Raw genomic sequence first — 26,876 nt, forward strand, 5'->3', positions numbered from 1 at the left:
ATATTGTTATGAAGGGAGATTTGCCAGTTAGGTAGTCTCGTACCTTCTCGTAGTTTCGTGTACAGTAGTTCCCGTATCGGTACGAGTCAGAGTTACCAGTTAGCCGGCTGTTTGTGAGCATAGTTATTTCGTAAGTTATGCATTAATTTAATGTGCTTTTTCTCAATAATGTTTTATTTAAATAACTGCTTGTTAAATTATGTAGTTTAAGTTCGTGTGGTAAATGATTTAGAGTGTAGGTTTTTTTTTCAAGAATACTCACAGGTATACATGGCGAGTGATGAGAAGGGTGGGTGGTGAACTGAATGAAAGGAAGGCAATGATTGATTATGTGTGTGTGGATGAAAGGATGCGAAGATGTGTAATGGATGCAAGATTGTATAGAGGGTGGGGGAGTGGACTTTCTGACCACTACTTGGTGATGGCCAGAATTAAAGTTCAAGTAAGTTGGAGGAATAGAAGAAGGGAAAGACGAGAGGAAGGAGTAATTGCAAGGAGAGTGGAAAGGTTACAAGAGGATGAGAAAAAGGCAGAGTATAAGAGAGAAGTGGAGGAACGATTGGGCAAATATGAATTGGAGCAGATGGGAGACGTGGAAGGTGTGTGTAGAATATTTACAGAAGAAATATGTGCAGCATGTGATGTGGTGTGTGGAAGGAAGAGAAGACGGAGGGGGGTGCAAGGAACAGCGTGGTGGACTGAAGAGGTGAAACAAGCTGTGGCACAAAAGAAGAAAGCATACAATGAATGGATGAGAAATAGGGGCGTGGAAGAGGTTGAGAGGCGGAAGAGAGAGTTATATGTAGAAAGGAAGAGAGAGGTGAAAAGATTAGTAAGAGAGAGTAAGAAGAGAGTGGATGAGGAATTTGGAAGAAATTTGAATGTAAAGTGGAGGGACTGTAAGAAAATGTTCTGGAAAGAGGTGAAAAGAGTAAGACAGGGTGGAAGTGAAGTTAGCAGGGGAGTGAAAGATAAAAATGGTAGATTACTAGTGGAGAAGGGAGAAAAAGTGAGCAGATGGAGAGAACACTTTAAGGAATTGTTGAACGTAGAGGATGGAAGTAATGCGAGTATAAGTGGCTGGGGAATGGTTGGGAGAAGGAGGGAGGTGAGAAGACAGGAAGAAATCAGTAGGATAGAAGTTGTGGAAGCAATGAAGAAAGTTAAATCAGGGAAAGCCCCATGAATTGATGGAGTGTGTGGTGAAATGCTGAAGCATGGGGGAGAGATAGTAGTAGAATGGATGTGCAAGATGTGCAGATTGGCATGGGAGAAAGGTAGAGTCCCGGAGGATTTGAAGTCAGGTATAATTATTCCCTTGTACAAAGGAAAAGGGGAAAAAGAAGTGTGTGGTAACCATAGGGGCATTTGTCTTCTTAGTATAATAGGAAAAGTGTATGGTAGGATACTTATTGACAGAGTTAGAGAAAGAACAGAGAAATTAGTTGGAGAAGAACAGGGAGGCTTTAGGAAGGGAAGAGGTTGTGTAGATCAGATATTCATTCTCAGATCTTTAGTGGAAAAGTTTCTAGAGAAGGGAAAGAAGTTGTATGCGGCATTCATGGATTTGGAGAAAGCATATGACAGGGTGGATAGACAAGGATTGTGGAAAGTGTTAAGAATATATGGAGCAGATGGAAAGTTGTTGAATGCTGTGAAGAGTATGTATGATGGTGTGAAGGCTGCAGTGCGTGTGGATGGTGAACTAAGTGAATTTTTCTCTTTGAAGGTTGGGTTGAAACAGGGATGTGTCATGTCTCCATGGTTGTTCAATCTGTACATGGATGGGGTAATAAAAGAGGTACAAGGTAGGGTAGTGGATGTTGGAGTAGCCATGGTGAGAGAGGATAGTGTTTGGAAACTCCCTGTACTGTTGTTTGCAGATGATACTGTGTTGTTGAGTGAAGACGAAGGGGAGCTGCAAGGCTTGGTTGATGAGTTTGAGAGTGTGTGTAAGAAACTGAATCTAAAAGTGAATGTAGGGAAGAGTAAAGTGATGGTCTTTGAGAGAGGTGAAATCAGTGAATGTACAGCGAGGTTGGATGGTGAGGAATTGGAAAATGTGAGTACGTTTAAGTACTTGGGTAGTGTGATGAGTAAGGATGGAGGTTTGGAGGGTGAAGTGCTTGAAAGGGTACAGCAGGGAAGAAAGGTTGCTGGTTCCTTGAAAGCAGTGATAAGAAACAGGGAAGTGAGCATGGAAGTGAAAAAGTTACTACATGACAGTATTGTGATACCAACTCTAACGTACGGTAGTGAAGCTTGGACGTTGTTGGAAGGACACAAGTCAAGAGTGAGAGCAGTGGAAATGAGTTATTTAAGAGGAGCCTGTGGAGTCACATGGAGAGACAGGCTGACGAATGAGGATATAAAGGAGCGTTGTGGTGTTGATGTGGATGTGATAGGAAGCGTTATGAGGAACACACTGAGGTGGTTTGGCCATGTGGAGAGGATGGAGGGTGAAAGACTGACGAAGAGAGTGTATGTGAGTGAGGTGGAGGGGGAAAGAGGGAGGGGGAGGCCGAGGATGAGATGGAGGGATGGGGTGGAGAGGTATATGAGAGAGGGGGGTGTGAGCTGGGAGCAGGGGAGTGAAATGGCGGGGGACAGGGCAACTTGGAGGCGATTTGTTTGTGGCCACCCCAAACGGGATTGAGGCGTCTGGCAATAGATAGATAGACTCCCCCAGCATCCCTGCTTGTCATAAAAGGCGACCAAAAGGGTTGGCGGAAGGTTAGTGTCCCTCTCCGGAAAACAACTAACTAAAAAGACAAACAATAAGCCTCAGTCAAGGACTGACCAAAAGATGACGACCAAGGACTGGACAAAGGACATGGTAATCGGAACATGGAATGTAAGGGGAGTGAATGATGAGGTGAAAGAGAGAGAGATTGTTCAGGTGCTTGAGGGTGCGAAAGTTGATGTATGCGGAATAACTAAAAGTAAATGGAGTGGTGAGAGTGTGAGAGAATGGAAGTGTGGAAGAGGTATATGTGCGGGAGTAGGTGAGAATGAGAGGGCAAAAGAAGGAGTATGTATAGTTGTGAGTAAAAGATGGAAGAAGAGAATAAGAGAGTATGGATCAGTAGGGTCAAGGATTGTGTGGGTAAGATTGAAAGTTGGAATATAGATGTGGGCAATTGTGTGTGTGTATGCGCCAACGCAAGATCGTGCAAGCAGAGTGAGAGAAGAGTTCTGGACAAATGTGGAAGTGTGCATGGAAAAGTTTGGAAGGAATGAGAGAGTGTTTTTGATCGATGATATGAATGGTAAAGGGAATGGGAAGGTGGATGGAATAGTTGGTGAGTGGGGTGTGCCTGCTGAGATAGATGAGAATGGCAGTGCGTTAGTAGACATTTTTACTGGGAGATGGTTGGTGATAACCAATACCCTCTTCAGGAACAAAATGATCCACAGGCATACATGGCGAGTGATGAGAAGGGTGGGTGGTGGACTGAATGAAAGGAAGGCAGTGATTGGTTGTGTGTGTGGATGAAAGGATGCAAAAATGTTTAATGGATGCAAGAGCTTATAGAGGTTGGGGGAGTGGACTTTCTGACCACTACTTGGTGGTGGCCAGAATCAAGATCCAAATAAGATGGAGAAATAAAAGAAGGGAAGGACGGGAAGAAGGAGTATTTGTAAGGAGACTGGAAAGGTTACAAGAGGATGAGAAAAAGGCAGAGTATAAGAGAGAAGTGGAGGAACGATTGGGCAAATATGAACTGGAGCAGATGGGGGATGTGGAAGGTGTGTGCAGGATGAGTAAGAAATATGTGCAGCATGTGATGTGGTGTGTGGAAGGAAGAGAAGAGGAGAGGGGTGCAAGGAACAGCGTGGTGGAATGAAGAGGTGAGACAGGCTGTGGGACAAAAGAAGAAAGCATACAATGAATGGATGAGAAATAGAGGAGTGGAAGAAGTTGAGAGGCGGAAGACAGTGTTATATGTAGAAAGAAAGAGAGAGGTGAAAAGATTAGTAAGAGAGAGTAAGAAGAGAGTGGATGAGGAATTTGGAAGCAATTTGAGTGTAAAGTGGAGGGACTGTAAGAAAATGTTCTGGAAAGAGGTGAAAAGAGTAAGACTGGGTGGAAGTGAAGTTAGCATTGGAGTGAAAGATAAAAATGGTAGATTACTAGTGGAGAAGGGAGAAAAAGTGAGCAGATGGAGAGAACACTTTAAGGAATTTTTAACCATAGAGGATGGAAGTAATGCGAGTATAAGTGGCTGGGGAGTGGCTGGGAGAAGGAGGGAGGTGAGAAGACAGGAAGAAATCAGTAGGATAGAAGTTGTGGAAGCAATGAAGAAAGTTAAATTGGGGAAAGCCCCAGGAATTGATGGTGTGCGTGGTGAAATGCTGAAGCTTGGGGGAGAGATAGGAGTAGAATGGATGTGGAAGATGTGCAGATTAGCCTGGGAGAAAGGTAGAGTCCCGGAGGATTGGAAGTCAGGTATAATTATTCCCTTGTACAAAGGAAAAGGGGAAAAAGAAGTGTGTGGTAATCATAGGGGCATTTGTCTTCTTAGTATAATAGGAAAAGTGTATGGTAGGATACTTATTGACAGAGTTAGAGAAAGAACAGAAGAATTAGTTGGAGAAGAAAAGGGAGGCTTTAGGAAGGGAAGAGGTTGTGTAGATCAGATATTCATTCTCAGATCTTTAGTGGAAAAGTTTCTAGAGAAGGGAAAGAAGTTGTATGCGGCATTCATGGATTTGGAGAAAGCATATGACAGGGTGGATAGACAAGGATTGTGGAAAGTGTTAAGAATATATGGAGCAGATGGAAAGTTGTTGAATGCTGTGAAGAGTATGTATGATGGTGTGAAGGCTGCAGTGCGTGTGGATGGTGAACTAAGTGAATTTTTCTCTTTGAAGGTTGGGTTGAAACAGGGATGTGTCATGTCTCCATGGTTGTTCAATCTGTACATGGATGGGGTAATAAAAGAGGTACAAGGTAGGGTAGTGGATGTTGGAGTAGCCATGGTGAGAGAGGATAGTGTTTGGAAACTCCCTGTACTGTTGTTTGCAGATGATACTGTGTTGTTGAGTGAAGACGAAGGGGAGCTGCAAGGCTTGGTTGATGAGTTTGAGAGTGTGTGTAAGAAACTGAATCTAAAAGTGAATGTAGGGAAGAGTAAAGTGATGGTCTTTGAGAGAGGTGAAATCAGTGAATGTACAGCGAGGTTGGATGGTGAGGAATTGGAAAATGTGAGTACGTTTAAGTACTTGGGTAGTGTGATGAGTAAGGATGGAGGTTTGGAGGGTGAAGTGCTTGAAAGGGTACAGCAGGGAAGAAAGGTTGCTGGTTCCTTGAAAGCAGTGATAAGAAACAGGGAAGTGAGCATGGAAGTGAAAAAGTTACTACATGACAGTATTGTGATACCAACTCTGATGTATGGAAGTGAAGCTTGGACGTTGTTGGAAGGACACAAGTCAAGAGTGAGAGCAGTGGAAATGAGTTATTTAAGAGGAGCCTGTGGAGTCACATGGAGAGACAGGCTGATAAATGAGGATATAAAGGAGCGTTGTGGTGTTGATGTGGATGTGATAGGATGCGTTATGAGGAACACACTGAGGTGGTTTGGCCATGTGGAGAGGATGGAGGGTGAAAGACTGACGAAGAGAGTGTATGTGAGTGAGGTGGAGGGGGAAAGAGGGAGGGGGAGGCCGAGGATGAGATGGAGGGATGGGGTGGAGAGGTATATGAGAGAGGGGGTGTGAGCTGGGAGCAGGGGAGTGAAATGGCGGGGGACAGGGCAACTTGGAGGCGATTTGTTTGTGGCCACCCCAAACGGGATTGAGGCGTCTGGCAATAGATAGATAGACTCCCCCAGCATCCCTGCTTGTCATAAAAGGCGACCAAAAGGGTTGGCGGAAGGTTAGTGTCCCTCTCCGGAAAACAACTAACTAAAAAGACAAACAATAAGCCTCAGTCAAGGACTGACCAAAAGATGACGACCAAGGACTGGACAAAGGACATGGTAATCGGAACATGGAATGTAAGGGGAGTGAATGATGAGGTGAAAGAGAGAGAGATTGTTCAGGTGCTTGAGGGTGCGAAAGTTGATGTATGCGGAATAACTAAAAGTAAATGGAGTGGTGAGAGTGTGAGAGAATGGAAGTGTGGAAGAGGTATATGTGCGGGAGTAGGTGAGAATGAGAGGGCAAAGAAGGAGTATGTATAGTTGTGAGTAAAAGATGGAAGAAGAGAATAAGAGAGTATGGATCAGTAGGGTCAAGGATTGTGTGGGTAAGATTGAAAGTTGGAATATAGATGTGGGCAATTGTGTGTGTGTATGCGCCAACGCAAGATCGTGCAAGCAGAGTGAGAGAAGAGTTCTGGACAAATGTGGAAGTGTGCATGGAAAAGTTTGGAAGGAATGAGAGAGTGTTTTTGATCGATGATATGAATGGTAAAGGGAATGGGAAGGTGGATGGAATAGTTGGTGAGTGGGGTGTGCCTGCTGAGATAGATGAGAATGGCAGTGCGTTAGTAGACATTTTTACTGGGAGATGGTTGGTGATAACCAATACCCTCTTCAGGAACAAAATGATCCACAGGCATACATGGCGAGTGATGAGAAGGGTGGGTGGTGGACTGAATGAAAGGAAGGCAGTGATTGGTTGTGTGTGTGGATGAAAGGATGCAAAAATGTTTAATGGATGCAAGAGCTTATAGAGGTTGGGGGAGTGGACTTTCTGACCACTACTTGGTGGTGGCCAGAATCAAGATCCAAATAAGATGGAGAAATAAAAGAAGGGAAGGACGGGAAGAAGGAGTATTTGTAAGGAGACTGGAAAGGTTACAAGAGGATGAGAAAAAGGCAGAGTATAAGAGAGAAGTGGAGGAACGATTGGGCAAATATGAACTGGAGCAGATGGGGGATGTGGAAGGTGTGTGCAGGATGAGTAAGAAATATGTGCAGCATGTGATGTGGTGTGTGGAAGGAAGAGAAGAGGAGAGGGGTGCAAGGAACAGCGTGGTGGAATGAAGAGGTGAGACAGGCTGTGGGACAAAAGAAGAAAGCATACAATGAATGGATGAGAAATAGAGGAGTGGAAGAAGTTGAGAGGCGGAAGACAGTGTTATATGTAGAAAGAAAGAGAGAGGTGAAAAGATTAGTAAGAGAGAGTAAGAAGAGAGTGGATGAGGAATTTGGAAGCAATTTGAGTGTAAAGTGGAGGGACTGTAAGAAAATGTTCTGGAAAGAGGTGAAAAGAGTAAGACTGGGTGGAAGTGAAGTTAGCATTGGAGTGAAAGATAAAAATGGTAGATTACTAGTGGAGAAGGGAGAAAAAGTGAGCAGATGGAGAGAACACTTTAAGGAATTTTTAACCATAGAGGATGGAAGTAATGCGAGTATAAGTGGCTGGGGAGTGGCTGGGAGAAGGAGGGAGGTGAGAAGACAGGAAGAAATCAGTAGGATAGAAGTTGTGGAAGCAATGAAGAAAGTTAAATTGGGGAAAGCCCCAGGAATTGATGGTGTGCGTGGTGAAATGCTGAAGCTTGGGGGAGAGATAGGAGTAGAATGGATGTGGAAGATGTGCAGATTAGCCTGGGAGAAAGGTAGAGTCCCGGAGGATTGGAAGTCAGGTATAATTATTCCCTTGTACAAAGGAAAAGGGGAAAAAGAAGTGTGTGGTAATCATAGGGGCATTTGTCTTCTTAGTATAATAGGAAAAGTGTATGGTAGGATACTTATTGACAGAGTTAGAGAAAGAACAGAAGAATTAGTTGGAGAAGAAAAGGGAGGCTTTAGGAAGGGAAGAGGTTGTGTAGATCAGATATTCATTTTAGATCTTTAGTGGAAAAGTTTCTAGAGAAGGGAAAGAAGTTGTATGCGGCTTTCATGGATTTGGAGAAAGCATGTGACAGGGTGGATAGACAAGGATTGTGGAAAGTATTAAGAATATATGGAGTAGTTGGGAAGTTGTTGAATGCTGTGAAGAGTATGTATGATGATGCTAAGACTGCACTGCGTGTGGATGGTGAACTGAGTGAATTTTTCTCTTTGAGGTTGGGTTGAAACAGGGTTGTGTCATGTCTCCATGGTTGCTCAATGTGTACATGGATGGGGTAATAAAAGAGGTACAAGGTAGGGTAGTGGATGTTGGAGTGGCCCTGGTGAGAGAGGGTAGTGTTTGGAAACTCCCTGTACTGTTGTTTGCAGATGATACTGTGTTGTTGAGTGAAGACGAAGGAGAGCTGCAAGGATTGGTGGATGAGTTTGGGAGTGTGTGTAAGAAACAGTATCTAAAGGTGAATGTAGGGAAAAGTAAAGTGATGGTCTTTGAGAGAGGTGAAGTCAGTGAATGTACAGCGAGGTTGGATGGTGAGGAATTGGAAAATGTGAGTACGTTTAAGTACTTGGGTAGTGTGATAAGTAAGGATGGAGGTTTGGAGGATGAAGTGCTTGAAAGGGTACAGCAGGGAAGAAAGGTTGCTGATTCCTTGGAAGCAGTGATAAGAAGCATGGAAATGAGCATAGAAATGAAAAAGTTACTACATGACAGTATTGTGATACCAACTCTGATGTATGGAAGTGAAGATTGGATGTTGCTGGAAGGACACAAGTCAAGAGTGAGAGCAGTGGAAATGAGTTATTTAAGAGGAGCCTATGGAGTCACATGGAGAGACAGGCTGATAAATGAGGATATAAAGGAGCATTTTGGTGTGGATGTGGATGTGATAGGATGCGTTTGGTGGAATACACTGAGGTGGTTTGGCCATGTGGAGATGATGGAGGGTGAAAGACTGACGAAGAGAGTGTATGTGAGTGAGGTCGAGGTGGGAAGAGGGAAGGGGAGGCCGAGGATGAGATGGAGGGATGGGGTTGAGAGGTATATGAGAGCGGGGGGTGTGAGTTGGGAGCAGGGCAGTGAGATGGTGGGGGACAGGGCGACGTGGAGGCGATTTGTTTGTGGCCACCTCAAACGGGATTGAGGCATCTGGCAATAGATAGATAGAATATATGTAATGTGAGACAGCTCTTCATGTTTTGATGTGTCTGAGTTGGCAACTGTAGCCCTTTGAGAGTATACTCGTTAAATGTAGATGTTTCGAGGGTAACGCAATCTTATATAAGATGAAGTAGAGATTATTACAAGTTTAGTCGGGTTTCATGTCAGTTTGAGCGAAGTGCAGTCGGTTTTGTTTTGAGTGTAGTGCAGTGTAGTGTCAGTGAAGATTGTATACTTTCGGTACTTGTGAGAACAGTGGCAAACAGTGACAGGTTATTGAAGTTTTTATATCATTGGAACTTGAGAAGACAGCGAAGTTTATTAAGTGTAATTACTGTCAGTGAAGATTATTATCAGTACTTGTGTAATAAGTGAAGTGTTAACAAGCATTAAGTGTACTAACTGTGAAGTGTTGTTAAACATTAAGTGTAACTGCAATCGGTAAAGTGTGTATAGCTCCAGTGCTTATGAGAACATTGAAATGAAGTTGAAAAGCATTAAGTGGAATTACTTGGAAAATGAAGACAGTGAACTTTAAGAAGCCAGTGTTTATTTTTGCCTCAGCTGATCTTGTGTACCGTACACCTTAAGACTGACCATAGGAAGAACAACTCGCTGGGCAACGTCCTTCCAGTACTGTACTACTGCTGTTGGAGCCTGTGGCAGTGTGGGGACTGGGATGTAACAATAATGTTTTATTTAAATGACTGCTTGTTAAATTATGTAGTTAATGTTTGTATGGTAAATGATTTAGTGTTATGTAATGTGAGACAACTCTTCATGTTTTGATGTGTCTGAGTTGGCAACTGTTGCCCGTCAAGAGTATACTCGTAAAATGTAGATGTTTCAAGAGTAATGCAAGCTTATATAAGATGGAGTAGAGATTATTGCAAGTTTAAAATGCTAGAAGTGAAGGAAGATTATAAGAAAAATATGAACCTAACCTAATATCGTATGTGACATGTGCTGTCAGGGCTAGACTCTAACCAAAACAAGCAAAGATAATATTTTTGATGCGAACCAAAATGTTAGAAGTGAAGGAAAATTATAAGAAAAAGTATGAGCTTAACCTAATATCATATGTGACGTGTCAAGAAGAGAATGAAAACATCATTTATTCATACAGTATATGAAGCATACGATGATATGGTTCCGAGACAATTCACCGTTAAGTCATTTCGCCCGTCTGATAATTCCTCGTCAAAACATGGACGATTTCCCGTCAGGTCAATTCGCCCCCTGGATGATTGCCCGTCATTCTATAAATATACTTATTATTAATTAATCAGTACTTTAATAACTCGAAGATATAACAAGAGAAATTAAAGGAAGAGAATCAGTAGTAGAAATAGTAAAACAAAATGAATTACAGGTGTTAGCAAATACAGTAGGCAGAGTACTGAAGTGAAGAGAAGTACGGTAATTATGAATTTAAGGCGCAACATAGAAATGAACAATAGAGACTGAGAAAAAAAAAAAGTCATCTTGTTTAAGGACAAGAGCTCCCTGATGGGAGTGGGCACCACCACCAACAAGCCATGTGCAAGGCGATGCTTTGTTGTCGGCAGCCATCTTGTGACTGTCCTGCCAGCAGCCCTCTACAGTCAAGTGCTGCACTTTCAGCCTGTACCTTCCATATGTGGACATACATTTCACTGCACTTTAGTTGTATGTATTTTCTTAGTATTTTCGTTGCAACTTACCTGTTTCAAGATGGCAAGCAAGAGTGGTTCTTTGGGTAGCAGTGGTAATGTACGAGAACAGCCTGGATGGAGGCAGGATAATGTCCCTATCAACACAATTTGTGAACATACTGGATGAGCAAAGTCAACCGTCATGAAGATTCTTGTTGCAGTGCGCGGCCTGCCACCTGATGTCGTACCAGAGCACAAGCATGGCGGTGGAAAGAAGAGGACAACTTCCAGAGGTACAGATATGCTTCTGAATAGGGAAGTACAGTAATCCCAATACTATCTGGACGCTCACTTTCCGGACACCTTCAGAACCCAAAAATGGACAAAAAAAGAAAAAATTTCCCCCCAAATCGTATTTTTTTCCCTTCCTGTATTTGAAATTGCCGTGCAACGCCAAATAGCTGCTTTCATCATGGCCCCTTCACCCCTTCCTTCCTCTCCCCTCCTCTGTCAGGATTACCATTTGGTATTTTTCATTATCAATTGCGGGCCAATTTGGTAATGAAAAATTCATTTGGTGATGAATCAGAATAATGCATTACCAGACGAATTTTTCACATGCATGAGGATACACAGGATGGAGATGGTGGATTGTCTGCTCTCTCTGATGAATCTGCTAGCCTACATGGTGTGAAAATAATCAACATGCTGTTAATTATAAGGAAAGTGTTTACATGTATTTCCACTTGTATATATAATTAGTGAAGAATACATGCTAGCTTTACGAATTTGGTAATGAAAAGTTAAATTTGATAATGAAAATTGAGGAGTTTGGTAATGTGGCCATTGCAATCTGGCAACTCTGTTTCCCCGTCACGAACAGTCACTGCCTAACTTCGATCGCAAGTAGATGCTTATCGCAGTGGATGACACATATGCTCGTTTTTTGTGAATAAACTGCAATACCTCTTCAGTAGACCACACGGGAATTTACAGTGTTGTGCAGTGTTAAGAAATTAGAATTTAGAGTGCAAAGGATTAACTGTCTATCTATCTATTGCCAGACGCCTCAATCCCGTTTGGGGTGGCCACAAACAAATCGCCTCCAAGTCGCCCTGTTCCCCGCCATTTCACTGCCCTGCTCCCAACCCACACCCCCCTCTCTCATATACCTCTCCACCCCATCCCTCCATCTCATCCTCGGCCTCCCCCTCCCTCTTCCCCCCTCCACCTTACTCTCATATACTCTCTTCGTCAGTCTTTCGCCCTCCATCCTCTCCACATGGCCAACTGTGGAGTGCAAACTGGTAGTTGAAACTGGTATGGTACAATTAACAGTGTGCAGTGTTAAACAGTTATAACTTACAGTGCATAGAGTTACTGTAAGTGCAGCACAACACTGGATTACTGTACGTGCATCAGCAGCATTTTCACCACTGCTAAAGCCTTAGAGAAGGCAGCCACAGACATGCTGTAAGTACCGTGGCTGAGGTACAGTCACTTCTAATTCCTCATTCTTTGGTTCCTTTTCATTTATTTCATGCTTTATGTCCATTATTGGTGTGAATAGGGTCTTAAATAGATTTAAATTGGTGCTATGCATGTCTGGTAGGGAGTTATTTAGGTGGCTTTCAAAGTTAGGCTGGGTTAGGGTCCTTAAGTACCAGTCCAGGAACTAGGGGCCCACTTTCCAGATGGGACCACTTTCCGGATATGCCTTTGGCTCTGTTACATCGGATAGTGAGGGATTACTGTAATCAATGATCCACGACTGACAGCAGCAGAATTGAAGAGAATGCATCTGCAGCTATTATAAGACGTCTCAATTTGAACTATCAAACACCACTTGCAGAATGAGCTGGGTTTGTCAAGCCACACTGCAGCCAAGAAACCGCTTCTCAATGACCTCATGAAGAAGCAGTGCTTTCATTTTGCCAAGAAGTATGCACACTGGAGATTGGATGAGTGGAGCCGATGAAAGCACATTTCAAGTGTTCCAGGTGCATTCTGCCAAGGTTCGTCACCCTGCCTCTTGTAGTCGATATGACCCTGCTTACATGGTGCCAACTGTTAAGCACCCACAAGCAGTAATGGTATGGGGGTGTTTCTCAGGTGAAATGGGAAGGGGAGGTCTCTGCTTTCTTCTTAAGAACTTGATGATGAATGGTGGCCGGTACATTCAAGTTCTGAATGATCATTTGTTAAACATTTTTGCTATTCATGGATGCAACTTTTTCATGCACGATTCAGCTCCATGTCACAAATCAAGAAAGGTGACAAAATGGCTTAAGGATAATCGGATTGAGGTCATTGACTGGCCTGGCAACAGTCTGGATCTAAATCCAATAGGAAACTGTTGGGCAAAAATGAAGAAAATCATGGCAGAGAAGAAGACACCCAATCTGGACAACCTCAAGACTGAACTGGCAAATGTTTGGTGCAAAGAAATGTCCTTAGATTACTTCAGAGATCTAAGTGATTGCATGCCAAAATGCATTCAACTGGTCCTGAAAAACAAGGGAAACATGATTTTTATATTAATGAATGGCATTTCATGAAGAAACACTGTGATACACTATGATTTCTGTGTTTTTAATACCTTGTTGGGGCAGGTCCTAAGGTAGTTTGCGGTAGCTGTATATATATCTATACAGTATACAAATATGCTGTATATAATAATTATATAGATAGATAGATACAGTAAACCCTTCATCAGTCAAAATTTTAGAAGACAAAATCTTCAGTAATTCATACTTAGGCCGAGACCACGTATTAAGTAGGCCGAGATACGGAGGTAGGGGGACAAAAGTGGCGCCAGGCAGACATGCTGCCAGTCTGGTGCTTGCCTGTTTTTACTGCCTTTGAAGTCTCAGATTATCTTGAAGTTATGCAAAAAGTCAATGAGAAGAATATTAACCCCTAAACTGTGGGGTTGTTTTTGCTTGACTTACGTGTCTCGCGTGCATATTCGCGCTCTGACAGACTCTCTAAAAATATTTGCCAAAAATCAGTTATTAGTCCTGCAATATTAAAATTACAAATGCATATGGCACATACCTTCAGCTTTCTCCTGGGATGTTTGTTGAGCCTTCGTCGAGTACCGTAGGACTTCTGGAGACCTCTGAAGTTGGGTAACAAAGTCTCCATGTAACACTTCCCGACAACCCGTAATATGATTACCACAGCCAGATATTATCACTAGAAACATTGTTCTATGATTCTCAAATAGTTTGGAATCCATACTCCAAAAAAAAACACTGAAAGCAATGAAAATTACGAGGACATATGACCTTCCCACTTGCGCTCGTTCGTCGCTGATGTTCTGTCATTTATTATTCATAAAAACACACACACTTTATATTTCTATTACCATATAACACTTATATCTATCTACAGTCTTTATCCATAAGTTTCCTTCAGTAATAGTAGTTTATTGTCACTGTAGGCATTCATTTTCTCTTTCAGTAAAATACGTAGCATTCACTTTCTCGTCCTGTATACAGTAATTCCTCTAACATCCGAACACCCAATATCCGAAGATCCTCACTAACCGGACATAATCGTCCTGGGATTCAATATTCCCAAAATGGTCTGAAAACTGCAAAAAATTCGGAAAAAATAAAAAATAAATAAAAAACGAAATTTTCCTGCCCGTAATTTGAACTTGGTGCGCGCAGCGCGGGACAGCTTTGTTGTGGCGCGTCATTCCTCCGACGTCCGATAGAGTGCCCCTGCATCCTCCCCACTTTCCGCCTGTCTCTCGTCGCGAGTGCACGCTCGTCGTCATGGCTGCCCACATTCTCGCTTTTGAGGTGGTGCCTTACCTGCTGCTCTCGTGCCTCTTACTAGTGTGTGTGATGATGGCCTCGCTGCCTGAGAAGAGGAAGAGAGTGGTGTTGACTCTGGAGAAGAAACGGGAGATATTGGAGAAAGTAGATGCGGGGTGGTCTTCTTCCCGCATCCTCCGCGAGTTCAACCTGGCCCGATCTACTTTGTTCGATATCGAGAGATCTCGAGACAAACTCATGCAGTATACGGCTGACTTCTCATCGAGAAGCAAACGCAACGTGGAAAGGAAGGTGATGTTTACTCCCAAGTTTTGCTGAAGTCGACCGCTTGACGTTGATTTGGTATTGACAGCAACGTGCTGCTGGTGTGATGGTACGTGGTACGGAGCTGAAGGCTGCTGCTGAGAAGTTCGCCAGGCTTCATGACGCCCTAGACTTCAAGGCATCCGAGGGTTGGCTCTTCGCGTTCAAGTTATGGCATGGCCTTACCAAATGTGAAGCTCATGGCGAAGCTTTGGACGCTAACGAGGATGGAGTTGACGAGTTTCAGCACAAGGTGAAGGGCTTGATCGACAGGGAGGGCCTCACTCTCGGTCAAGTCTACAGTGCTGACGAAGCTGGTTTATTCTATTGCTCTTTGCCAACGAACACTCTAGCCGAGGAGAAGGGGAAGCATGTACCTGGCCGCAAGCTCTCCAAGCAACGGATATCTGCTTCGTGTTGTGTCAATGCTAACGGCATGCACCGGCTTAAGCCCGTTATTGTTGGCCGTTCAAAGCAGCCTCGGTGTCATGGTGGGGTGATGGATGTCCTTCCTGTCATCTGGTATTATTCTTTGGAGGCATGGTTCACAGCCCAGATCTTCAAAGACTGGTTCCACCGCCACTTCGTCAAGGAGGTCATACATTACCAGACGAAGACACTGTGAATCCCGCGCGACCAGGTAAAGGCCCTCCTTCTCCTCGACAATGCACCTGCCCACCCGTGCGACAAGGACTTGGTGGCTGAGAATGGCCAGATTAGGTGCATGTTTCTGCCACCTAATACGACTGCTCTCATCCAACCAATGGACCAAGGAGTGATCGTGGCAACAAAGCGCCTATACCGAAGGAAGTTCCTGGACGAGGTGATGGTTGTTCTCGAGGACGAGGACGAGCACAGGGAGGGACGGGACACGCGAGGCCAGTGGACTTTGGAAAACCTTCGCCGCTACAACATCAAGTCTACAATCTACAACTGGGCCAGTGAATGGAAGGAAGTCCCTGTCAAGACTCTAGAAAATGGTTGGTCTCGTCTGCTTCTCGGAACGGATGTGGAGTACGATTTCCTAGGTTTTGACGTGGATGACTTCAATGCACGTCTACGTACGCATGGCGATGATGTTGATGTGGATGATGTGCGTGAGTGGTTGGATGACGATGAGGGCGATCCCGGGTATCAGACATTGTCTGATATCGAGATTGCATCTTCGGTTGCATGTGTCAGTACCCAGCTTGAAGATTCGAATGAGGACGACGACGATGATGCGGACTCCTCTCAGCATGACACTACTCCAGCCAGCCATCCCCACGCTGAGCGCACTCGGGGAACACCTAGAGTTCGTTCTCGACTACCTGGAACACCCGGACTGCGACAAGGAGCTGGGGCCCTTGGAACTTGTGAAGGAAGTGCGTGCTTTCAGGCAGCGCATCATCAATCGCCTGAATCGTCGGTCCTTGCGTCAATCAACGATTGACCGTTTTTTTCAGGCCCGTGACCCCCACAGTGCCCAGCCCTGGCTCCACTCCGATGCCTCCCCAAGACAGGCCTTCATGCTCCGAGCCACAGCCCAGCACATCAGCCACGGTGGAGTCACCGCTCAACGTGAGTTTGCGTCTATCTTCTGAGTCGTCAGCAGTGGGTATGCCATCACCATGACCCAGTGACGCACCCCTAGGTCACCTGCCAGTGATACTCTTGGGCTCTGACAGTGATTAAACAGCAAGAACTTCTCCATCAGACCACTCGGGAATTACAGTGTTGTGCAGTGAAAAAAACAGTGCATTGTGTTAAGGATTTACAGTTGTGAGTGAAAAGACAATTTTTGAACTAAATTTAACGTAAATAGACTTGTTTGTTTTTGCTTTAGTAAATGGTTAGAAGACTGGGAAAAGTTAAAGTGCAGAGTGCAACACTTAGTAAGTTACAATGAAGCATAAGTTAGACAAGAGTGCGCACTGTGAAGAGAACGGACTTCTGAGTGCGATTGACTAAGTTCAGTGCAAGACTTCATGAACAGTGTACTGCAAGTGCTTCAGGAAATCCTTCTTACTGTCAGAGTCCGAGGGGAGGCGGTTATTCATCGAGATGGCCATGGACTTGCTGTAAGTAGGCAGAATGTTTCATTCTGTACTTTTTTCCATACTATACTTACCTCAAACACCTCATTTCACTCTTTAATGTCCTTTATTGGTGTGAATAGGGTGTTAAGAGCTATGCATGTGCAGTAGGAAGGTGTTTTTCTGAGTTAGGCTAGGTTAGGGTCCATAAGTACCAGTCCAGGAGCCAGGCACTTGTAAGTACCCAGAATGTTGAATATTGTATGAACCTACCTCAAAAACCTCATTTTATGCTTCTTTTGCATTTATTTCAGTCTTTTATATGCCTTATTGGTGTGATTTGGGTCTTAAATAGGTGCTGTGCATGTCCAGAGGGAGTTGTATAGGTGTTTTTCTGAGTTAGGGTCCATAAGTACAAGTCCATAAGCTGGGGCCCAATATCCGGACAGGACCACTATCCGGACCTGCCTATGGCTCTATTACGTCGGATATTGGAGGGATTACTGTACTAGCGTTGAGAGTGAATCTGTCACTTTCACTTCCACTCTCATAACTCATAGTATTCATACATGCTAGAGTGAAACTTTCACTTTCATTACTCCTAGTATATACTGTATACTCGTATTCTTACATTACTACTCCTTTACATTTCTATTTACATTCTCTATTTTATTTACGTTATTTACATTTCTATTTTATTTACACTGTGTTATGCACTGTCACTTGCAGCAACTTATAAAGCTATTTTCCACTGTTCACTTATATTTACATTCATTGCTTTTGCTTGTTGGTTACACATTATTTACATTTCCACTTGCAATTAGCCAATTGACGTTCCACAGCAGTCACTTAGCCCTTTACCCCTTTCCACACGAGGTTTAGTAGGGGGTAGAGGCCACAGGGCCATTTGCATGGAGCTAAAAAGCAGCGGTATTGGACAGGCGCGAATCCGACGTACTTTCACCTTGAAAGACGACAGTAAACTGAATACAGTGTGGTGGCCTAGGGAGAGTGCAATGTTGCCAGTGTCAGCGTGGTGACAGCTGCTAATATATACGCTGTGAAATGATTGGCAAAAAATCTAGACAATACATAATAAATTAGGTAGTTCCAGGTGAATGTAAATATCACTTGGGCTTCTCCCTTCCTTTCTTATATATATCTTTATTATGAGAACAGATTATACGGCATATTTCTAGGGGAAATAAACAGGGAAAATTAGCGAACAAGTGCACGTGAGGTGTTGTCAGGTGATATTTAGCCAATTCCAGGTTTATGGCACTATCACTTACCTTATTTCTTTTTTGTATATATTATTTGGTATAAGAATAGGGCATAGGGCTTATTTCAATGGATGAAATCGGTGGAAAATTCCAGGGAAGATTTACTTAGCGCAGCACGGCCTGGCAGGCGAGAGGAGAGGGTAATGGAGGGGAGTCAAGAACGGGGAGAAATAGCTAAATTGTCAACAATGGATGGGAGTACAGATGAGATTAGGAGTGCTGACTAGTGTTGGACAATGGCAATATTGATAGATGATACAAACCACCACTTGAAAGCCCGGGCGAATTCAAAATAACACAGAATCACAAAAGTGATGCCCCGCGGTATGATCCCTTGCTCCCAAGCATCACGAAAGTGATGCCCTGCGGTTAAGGGGTTAATGAGATGATGTCATCTAGTGGCTTGAAATGGATGCAGATGATCCTGGGTATCATCACGAAACAGAAGAAATTGCTGAGTCCTTGGCTGGGAAGAAAGATGAAGATGATGACTACAAGAGAACGGTGGTGGTGTATGCAAGAATCCATACAAATTATCCCAAGTTCGTGAAGCAATGGATGTTGTCATATCTTGACTGGATTATGTTGATGATGCAGAAGGACAAAATTTTTATATGCATGTAAAGGATTTTTGAGGCTTGATTATTCGTCGCCAGTATTCGCAGCAGAAGCAGGTGAAGATTCATGACTTCTTTAAGCCTATATCAAGGCATCGGCCTATCCCTCCTCCTGATTCCAGCAGTGATTCATATTCTTCAGCTCTTCAGATAGCCAGCACTTCAAGTAGTGTTGGCACAGACACTGAAAAGTGTCTTTGTGTGCGTTTATGAAAACTGTAATTTGACCAAATGATAAAAAATGTGTGCGCGAGACTTAGTGTTAAGTGATCATAATTGAAGTTCAGTATTATTATTACTGCAAGTGTTACATTGCAGTCTATTATAGTGATTACATATAAGTTTAATTCTTAATGTTCAGTGAAATAAATACTGGGTACTGTTTAGAATGTTATGTTAAATTGTGAACTCCACCACCTCCGTCTCCAACACAAACTGCCAACGGGTCTGTACTGTACTACCTCTAATGAATGGTAAATTGGGTTCGCTGAATTGTTTCTTTTTTTGTCTCTCTATTCATTTATACACTGTATATGCACCTTTACTTTAGTGTTGAAATGATAAGTAATAATTATTGTCTTCGCAATTTGGGGGGTGAAAATCCATCCCCAACACAAGCTGCCAACAGGTCAGTACTGCCTCTATGAATGATTTTCTACCAATTAAAGGTATATTAAATGCACTGAATTTTTTTTTTGTTACAACTTATTTATTTATATATTCTCCTTTAATTTAGTGTTGAAAGGACAAGTAATAGGTATTGTCTTAGCAATTTTCAGGGGTGAAAATTCGGTAAGATGGAAAATTTGGTAATTCAGACCAGGGTAGAGCCCCATATAGTTTGACTTGTGAAGGGATTACTGTGTGTATATATATATATATACATACAGTACAATCCCAGTTAACCGGGTGGCTTGGGGAATTTACCTTCCCGGTTACAGATTTTTCCCGTATTTCTGATTTTCAAGTCAAATCTATACAAAGGCTATCACAGCAGTAAATACAGTTCAGGTACTCACCAGTCACATTAGGAGTTACACTAAGAGATTCTGCCTGAAAAACTGCCTTGTAAACACACACCATGGTCATAACGGACGTGTGTGCAATGTCTAGCAATTTGTAGTACTGCAAATTGCACCAGTCCATTGTTTACCGAATTACTGTATTCATTATATGTACTGTACTCATAAAAATTGAAAAATAAAATAAAGAAATAAAAGCTGAACATTTATTAGTGAACTGATGATGTGTTAAGACTGCACTGTAGAATTATCACGACACCTGTGCCCCCACGTGAGTTTGTTTACGTTTCCGACTCTTCTTCTTCTTCCCCACTTGACCTCCATCACTCCACCCCTCACCCGCCACTCAGCTGTTTTGCAGAAAATGAAATAAATGATGTATGTATGAAATGCAGGCATATTATTTATTTATTTTTCTTCCAACAAAGTAAACTTTCATTCTTATTAACATTTATATTCAGCCATTAGTGTTTTATAATGTTCGCCTTTTTCAAGTCTGTTGCATATGTCCAGCTTCTGTTTCAAGGTAAGCACGATACGCTTACGTTTAGTTTGCACTTTAGGCATTTTGGAGTGTACAAATTACCGTCTATCAGTGGAACACAATAGCAAGAGAGCGTGTTTACTGTCTGGTGGCAAAACGCAGACTGGTGATTTTTGGAGGGTGTGGAGGATGACTGAATTCAAGTAGGGGAAAGAGGGGGAGAGGAGGGGTGGTTAATAGGATTTGCTAGGGATTTACATTAGCCGGAAATGCCTTCATCTCGCTTTGTCTGACTTCACCCAGCCTCGCGTGACACGATCAAACGGCGGTTTGGCGGTCCTTTCAAATTGGCGCACAGTTATAACTTACTGACATTTTTACCAGCCCTTGAATTTTCCCGTTGTTCTGAGTATTCCGTTTGTCTGGATACCGGATAGCTGGGATTGTACTGTATATGTATGTATATATATATATACTGTATATATATATATATATATATATATATATATATATATATATATACAGTACCCTCGCGTCCAACACGGTAATATTGTCATGCACAGGTCCCGTGTTGGACTAAAAACGTGTTGGAGAAACAACAGAGCTTATGGGAAAAATGAATTATGTCAGCAACCCTAGGAAAAGTCACCCTAAATACCTACCATATACCTTTACATATATTGGTACTACTGTAATTATAATAAATGGTGCTGTACTATGAATGATAACTAACCTTTTAGGATAGTGTTGGTGGGCTTGCTGGGAATGGAAGATGGTATCCGAGGCTGTAGGTAGTCCTGCTGGGTCCCTGGAGGATGACTTCTGGCGTCACTAGCGGGTAATGGCTGCTACTCCTCCTCAACATCCCTCATAAATCCTGCGAAATCACACTCAGAATCACTATCCTCATCCACATCCATGGAAGGTCCTGCTTCTGCCTGTCCTAGCACTCCGTAAGCCTTCACTGCTGCCAGGATCTTGTCTTGGTTTTTTATTATGGTCCTCACGCTGGTTTCATTCACGTCGTAGGCCTTGGCGATGTCCACTTTCCTCTCCTTTTCTTCTTCCTCTCAGTGATTTCTAGCTTGGTGGCCTGAGGGAGGTGCCGCCACTTCTTGAGGTTCTCAGAAGGCTTCCTAGGCATTGTGAGCAGGGTAAAATGCAGTAACAAGGGCAGAAAATGCAGCGAGGAAAAAGCACCTTCCAATTTGAATTATGCGACTGAGTGGCACTGTGGCGGGAGAAATTTAAACAAAACATCACATGAGAGCAGAAGCATTTTTGATTGAGCGACATCACGATCACGTCACGATAGTGGGTGGGGGAGGCAACTTGATCAGAAGTTTTGATTGGCTGTCAGCATCACAGGAACGTCCAGTATGACTGTGTTGGACCAGGGGTGATCATGCTTGAGGCGAACTCTGTGGATTTCGCCCACTTCTCGGAGCTCCGTGCGTGTTATGCTAATGCACCCATGTTACAGTAATTAAATTGTACTAATTTTTTGCTCTCTGTGCTGGACGCGAATCGTGCTGGACAAACGCATGTTGGTCGCAAGGGTACTGTATATATATTTACAGTATGTATATATACAGTAAGTCCTCATATTTACACTCATTTTACTTCGACGCCTCGTTTTTCACGCAGGAAAAAAGTTTCCGATTTGTCTCACAATTTGCGAATTTCCCCACAGTTTGATACTCCCATCCAGCAGCTGACGACGCATACTGATGCTCATTTGTTGGTGGCCATCTTACGACTACCCTGTCCACCATAACCGACATGGCAGCCACCTTCGATGCTTACACTGGGACTATGCCTGAGGCTACCAACATCCTATCGACCTTGAGTTATCTGAAGTCTCAAGTGATGGCCGTCTACAACAGAAACATAAAGGAGCAGAGACAAGCCTGGATCACACAATATTTTCATGAGACAGAATGTGGCTGCATTCTGCAAGACTAGGACATGCCAGCAGGGGTGGATGAAGGAGGAGAAGTGGACAGAGAGGAAGTGGAGGTGCTTGAGCCTGAGTTCAACTTCGAGGGCTTAGGCATAGGTGGTGGGGCTTCCCCAGAGAGGCCCATGTCACCTAGTAACTAGCCCATCTACCATCAACACACCTTCACATGCCACTCAAGCCAGTCTTCACTTTATTTCTGGTAAGGATTTTTGGTGTTGCAGCTCTTTATAACAGCTTTAATGTCTTTTCAGGTACATGTTTATTGTGTTCTGCCATTTTGGGACCAGTAAACACTCTTCATTAAATTTTAGGTAGGGCCTGTTTGGTGTTATAGTACTTTATGGTAGTGTAGGTACATGTCCCTCCGGAACGCTCCTCTATTTTTCCAATTGATTCTTAACTTCACAATTAGATGTTTAGCATTTTGCGCAGTTTTGGTGGAACATCCGCGGCGCGAAAAATGAGGATTTAGTGTATATATATATAAATGTAATATATATATATATATATATATATATATATATATATATATATATACACATACATACATACTGTGAAATCTCAAATTTCAACAGCTTAGATTTCGACGATTCAAATTTCGATGCAGTTTCAAGTGGTCAGCCTATCTAACTTTTCGATGCCAAAATCTCATTTTTCGATGCTCTCTGGGCCCAACTCCAAAATGAGCAAATACAGGTTTAATATTTTTGATGCGAACCAAAATGCTGGAAATGAAGGAAAATTATAAGAAAAAGTATGAACCTAACCTAATATGTGACATATGTCAAGAAGAGAATGAAAATCAACATCGTTTATTCATACGTGAAGCATACTAAGATATAACAAGAGAAATTAAAGGAAAAGAATCAATAATAGAAATACTTTGTGATAGGTGGGGACGCTCACCATCCACTCACTTGATGTAGTGCTGCTCTCGGGTGTGTGCCCTTTCCTCTCCTCCATCCTTCTTTCCTTCCATCCTCTTCTTTCTTTCCTTCCATCCTCTTCTTTCTTTCTCTCCTTCATTCTTTCCTCGTCCTTCTGCCTACAGGTGACTTTACATTTCCTCTTCTGTCTTTCTTTCCTTCATTCTTTCCTCTTCCTTCTGCCTGTGGGTGACTCTACACTGAGTGACAAGCCAATTGGTTTCCTGTACAACTGGAAACCATTTACTATGCTGGGTGATAACCATATAACCAAATTTTGGCGCCTGGTGGTATATTGAGTAATTACGGTGCTCCAGTTGGATTGAGACGGTGAAGGTTTATATCCTGGGGGTGGTTGGGGTTTATTGCTCACGTAATGCCACTCAGGGACAAGTGAGGCTGGTCACTCTCATCTTAACCCCTCCGTGGTCGAAGGCCTGGAATTTTCAGTGCGCGCCACGCCGACGCTGGGGCCATTTTTTGAAGTTTCGAAAATTGATTTTTTTTTCTTGCCATATTGAAGAGAAAGTTCAGATGCACCTGTCAGTGCAAATCCCAGCTTCCTAGACGCATTTTGTGGCTTGGAGTGGGGCGCTGAAGTTGCAGAAATATTGGCAACCGATATCGCTGCCCAGGGGCACTGCTGCAGCACAACTGGGCAGGTGTTGTTTTTTTTTTTTTTTTTTTTTTTTTTTTTTTTTTACCTCCCAAAACAATGCGAATGGTGCTGAAATGTTGTGAATATATGAGATATGATGATATCGAATGATTTCAGTACATAATCTGTTAGGAATGGCTGAAAAAAAAAAATGTTATGAATACTTTTTCACCTTTTTGATATAAAATATGTTTATGGTAGTTTCAAGTTATTTATTACATTATCGTTGTGCTCATGCTTGGAAAAGGGAGCGAAAGAGTTGAATTTTTGGTCCTAAATGAGAAAATTGCATGTCCTCCAAGGCTAGACTCTGCCATGGGAGAATAAAGTGGAGGGTCAGATCCAATTAGCAATGCGGAAGTTGAGTCGCAACTTCAAGCTCCCACATCACGAGCATAGCTAAAAATAGAATCGTAATGCAGTTTCAGACCTAAGACTAAGTCTAATTATTACGAATGCAGATACAAAGCAGAAATAAATACGTTTACAGACGGGGGAAAACGTATTTTTTCAGTAAAAACATGTTCATCTTTCCCTATCATTTTACGTTCAAATTTCTCATTTTACCTTGTTATTTTCAGAACATATATTGCTGTCTCGTAAACAGGGTGGTTGTGTGTGTTTTGCAAGGGAGGCAAAAGATTGTATTTTCTGCCTGGGTCGAGATAATGAGTGTAACTATATGTTTTTAGGCTCGGCCACGAACGAAAAAATCATACATCCACTTGTCACGACAGCAGGTGGTGAACTGACAGATGATATGTGAGAGGGTGAAGTCAAGGTTAGTCTCATGTCCCAGATTTTCGTTCACTTCCCGAAGGTTTTCAGTTTTCTACAAGTTGCACTGCATCTAATGATCCAAACCATTACAGCAAACCTGAGCAAATAGGTAAAGTTACCAAGACAAAGTCAAGACAAAAATGTATTTTTCACTTATTATGTCTTTTTTTTGTATGTGCCTGTATTACTGAAAGCAGTGATGAGAAATAGGGAGGTGAGTATGGAAGTTAAGAAGTCACTGCATGATGGTATTGTGATCCCTACCCTGACGTATGGAAGCGAGGCGTGGACCTTGCAAAAGGGGAACAAGTCAAGAGTGAGAGCAGTGGAAATGAGTTACTTGAGAGGAGCATGTGGAGTGACGTGGAGGGACAGGTTGACGAATGAAGAAGTGAAGGAACGTTGTGGGGTAGATGTGGATGTGGTTGAAAAGATTAGGAGAAATACACTGAGGTGGTTTGGACATGTGGAGAGAATGGAAAATGAAAGACTGACTAAGAGGGTGTATGTAGGTGAGGTGGAGGGAGGGAGAGGGAGGGGTAGACCGAGGATGAGGTGGAGGGATGGAGTTGAGAGGTATATGATGGAGGGGGGGATGAGTTGGGGGGAGGGTAGTCAAATGGTGGGTGACAGAGTGACTTGGAGGCGTTTTGTCTGCGGCCATCCTTTGTGACATTAGGGCGTCGGGCTATAGATAGATAGATAGACTGTATTACTTCATAATCGTAAATAGGTGGTTGTGTGTGTTTTGCAAGAGAGGACAAAGATGTAATGTTCTGCCTGGGTCGAGATGACGGGTGTAGTTGTGCTTGTTTAAGCATGGTCAGGAGCAAAAAAATCGAAAATTCACTTATCACAGCAGCAGGCTCAGAACTGTTTGATGAGGTGTATGGGAGTGTAGTGTAGGTCATTTTGAAGACATTCAGAACGTTCGTTCACTTCCCAAAAATTTTTGCAGTTTTTTATAGGCCGCACTCAAAAAACGCCGGCGGCCATTTATCGGCTAAACATCATTCGACACCGGCGGTCACGGAGGGGTTAAATGTCAGGACCAACTTGCCTAGCCCCGGGCTCCTACGCTTCTCATGGGACAAAGTAGGAATGGATGATGAATGATGAATGAATAAACTAAAACAAAATGAATTACAGGTGGTAGCAAATACGAAGGGCAGAATACTGAAACGAAGAGAAGTAATTATGAATATAAGGAGCAACGTAGCAGTGAACAGTAGAGACAGAGAAAATAAAAAAGCCATATTATTTAAAGACAAGAACTCCCGGATGGGAGTAGGCGCCAACAACAACAACAAGCTGTGTGCAAGGTGGTGGTCTATTGTCAGTGTCCATCTTGTGACTGTCCTGCCAACCCTCAACAGCCAAGCACCGCAGTTTCAGCCTGTACCTTCCACGTGTGGGCGTGCATTTCACTACAGTTTCGTTGTATGTATTTTCGTTGCAACTTTTTTTTTTTTTTTTTTAAATGCGTGTCTGACTCTGGGCAAAGGCTTCAGGGCCTATTTCTCGGGGGCAGTGACCTATTCCAAGGCCCAGTAGTCCTCCAACACCTCCACATGTCACCACTTCGGCGCTAACACTCACCGTCCATATTGAATACATGCTAGGGCTGTCTCATGCATGACTGGTGTATTGGTATTAGCAGGGGTATTTTTACGACATGTCGGCGGGTCATCGGCTAGATCAGGAAAGTCTGCTTTTACGAAATTCAAATCCTTAAACTGTTCCCTGCCCCAGCCGGGATTCGATCCTGGGTCCATTAGGACTGCAGGCCGCCTCTCTACCGATTCAGCCACCGCCTCCCCCGTACCTGCCTCAAGATGGCAAGCAAGAGTGGTTCTTCAGGTAGCAGTGGTAATGAATGAGAGCAGCCTGGCACCTCTAAGTCTTTGCAGCTAAAGGAGAAAAGGGAATACTGGAAGGGGCAGAAATACACCCAAGTACAGTATACCCTTTCTGACAAGGCAAAAATCCGTGTTCTACACTACATTATGGCGATACAGTGCAGAACTACAGTTACTTAACCACAGTTATAGTTGATAAAGTTTACAGGGGGTGTGGGCAAAAAATCATGATTTTACACAGTGAGGTTTGGAGGCCCTGGACCCAAACTCTTTTTTCCCATATTAAGTTCAGTTTAAATTTATATTACTTGAATTTTGCAGCAGTTTTTTGGTATGCATGTTCATAAAAATTTGAGATTTATATATATATATATATATATATATATATACAGTATATATATGCTAAGTCTACTAATACCAAATCGGTTTAGTTTCCATCAGGGCGCAGGGACGCGTGGTTTGTGTGTTGTCAGTTGGCTTAAGTAACAGAAAATGTATAAAACTGCAGACTCAAAGTAAACATTTATAGCAAGGGAAAATGAAGCAGGGGAAGAAATGCTTCCCTCACACCCCCACACCTTCC

At 43.0% G+C, this 26,876-nt stretch overlaps 1 protein-coding gene across 1 annotated transcript in view; it reads left to right on the top strand.

The window, feature by feature from the left end:
- Positions 1-26,876, top strand: part of gig (TSC complex subunit tuberin) — a 686,003-nt gene that overhangs the window by 36,046 nt on the left and 623,081 nt on the right. The gene's annotated exons all lie outside the window — the stretch shown is intronic.

Source organism: Coenobita brevimanus, chromosome 22, assembly GCF_032717465.1.
Source record: "Coenobita brevimanus isolate Jiangsu-jjx chromosome 22, ASM3271746v2, whole genome shotgun sequence".
Lineage (NCBI taxonomy): Eukaryota > Metazoa > Arthropoda > Malacostraca > Decapoda > Coenobitidae > Coenobita > Coenobita brevimanus.